The sequence below is a fragment of the Penaeus chinensis genome, chromosome 25, assembly GCF_019202785.1.
Source record: "Penaeus chinensis breed Huanghai No. 1 chromosome 25, ASM1920278v2, whole genome shotgun sequence".
NCBI classification, from domain to species: Eukaryota; Metazoa; Arthropoda; class Malacostraca; order Decapoda; family Penaeidae; genus Penaeus; species Penaeus chinensis.
In genome coordinates, this window is record NC_061843.1 from 414,304 (window position 1) to 416,803 (window position 2,500).

The window sequence follows — 2,500 nt, forward strand, 5'->3', positions numbered from 1 at the left end:
TCACCTTGAACATATATCTGTTGAATTGAACTCTACTGTTGAAAATGATCTTAGTCTTTTTCTTGTTCATCCTAAGTCCGACTTTCAGGCTTTCTCTATTCAGATCATTTATTAGTTGCTGCATTTCATTTGCAGATTCACTGAAGAGAACAATATCATCTGCAAATCTTAGATTGTTCAGGTATTCATCCTCGATTTTGATACCCTTCCCGGTCCATTCTAGCTTCTTGAAAATTTCCTCAAGGCAAGCTGTAAACAGTTTTGGTGAGATGGTATCACCCTGTCTAACACCTTTCTTAATTGGGATTTTATCGGTTTCTGTGTGGAGCTTGATGGTTGCTGTTCCATCTTCGAATATATCTTCTAATAGTTTACAGTATAACTCCTCTACTCCATGCCTTCGAATATCTTTTAGTACTGCTGGTATTTGTACAGAGTCAATTCTATTTTGTCCCTATTTGACGATGCTTTCATGACCCTACGTTTTTGCATAAGTACTTTAGTTTCTATCGGGAACTTACTGGAGTTTTGTTTGACGTTCTTACCACCTACCCCAAGTGCAGCTTGCTTTATTATGTCATTGAACTGTTTGTTGATTTGGTCAATGTTGAGATCTTCGTCGCTGAGAAGTGAATCTGTTTTTGGATGTTCATGCTAAATGCTTTTGGTCTTCAAGTTAGCCAAGTTAGGCTGCGGTTTTTGCATTAGTTTATTCCTTTCCCTTCTGAGGTGTAATTTAATTTGGCCTCTGACCAACCTATGGTCGCTGCCAACATTTACTTTATTAATAACTCCCACATTTTTTACTATATCACGCCTATTTGAAATTATGAAGTCAATTTCGTTTTTGATGTCCGATGACGACTTCCATGTCCACTTCCGCTCTAGTCTTTTTTCGACTAGAAAAAAGACTAGAGCCTTCGAGCCTTCGCAAAATCGAATAGCATTTGTCCCTTCTCATTCCTAGTGCCTACTCCGTGATTCCCCACTGCGGTTTCTCCTTCTGTCTTTTTACCTATTTTGGCATTAAAGACTTGAACAATCTTTAAGTTGTACCTATTATTTAGTTTTATTGTTACTGAAGCTACTCTTTCGTTTATACTATGGAATTCTACTATATTCTTTTCTAAACGTTTGTGAACTAAGAAACCTACCCCTAATTCTTGCTTGCTACCCTGAGGTTTACCTCTCCAATAGAGCACGTGTCCATCATTTAGTATCTTCTCCTCTTCACCTAGTCTTCTAACCTCACAGAGTCCTACAACATCCCATTAAATGAAGGAGAGTTCCTCAAGTAATGCTAGTAAGTCGGATTCCGTTCTCATTGTCCTTATATTATATGTGCAAAGGTTCATCAACGTGGGGCGGCCTGTTCTTGGCCGGGGATTCTTAGCACCCTCTGCTCCGGAGCTATCCTGATCGCCGCCGTAACCAGGGGCTCCTTCGCCTCCGGGGAAGCAGGGCTGTTGCTCTGTCTGTGTAGTCATGATTTTTGATTGTGAGATAGACAGCCGAGATACCTCCCACCTACTGGGAGGTATCTTGGTGGGAGGGGGAGTATTTTAGCCGGGATGCTATTGATAAGCCCCTTCAGCAAGGTTGGCCCTGTCTAGTGAGGACTTATGAGCAGCAACACACGGGCCTGCTCACTACACCAAGGTATACTCCCGTGAGCATGGGCTTGAGTGTCGGAAGTGCGTATATGTGTGATTATATTTTTATACACTGATTTTATTTATGCGTATGTGCGCTTAGTGCAGACATAGTTGTACACCCGCAAATGTCCTAATTACTACGCATGTGTTCTTTTTCGTGCACATGCACATGAAAGCTCTTTCATACGCCTTTACAATGCTCCTATGCATATGTTATGCATACGTACTTATACATTATGCACAACTACACCCATGCGCATGCATACATATATAAACATACGCGCGCTTCATGTGCACATGCATATGTATGTGCTCACCCACACTTATGTGCACGCATTCATGCGCACATACCTTGTATACTTACTTGTGACTATGAATATCCATATAAATATACATATACATTCATGCACACAAACATACATACATATATATACACATACACACGTATATGTACATATATACATTTATATACATATTCATACATATGCACACCTACATATACATATACACACATATATATACATACACATACATATATCCACATACATACACATACATATATCCACATACATACACATACATACTCGTATACATATATACACACATACATACTCGTATACATGCATACACACATATATACATACATCCATATATACATACACACATAACTACCCATACATATATACATACATACATATACCCACATACATACACAAACAATTATACTTATACACCTCCATAGAAACATATATGTACATACACATGCACGTACTCGCACATACATATGCATTAATATACAAATACCCATTTGAATATATACGCATATACGCACATATCTACATATC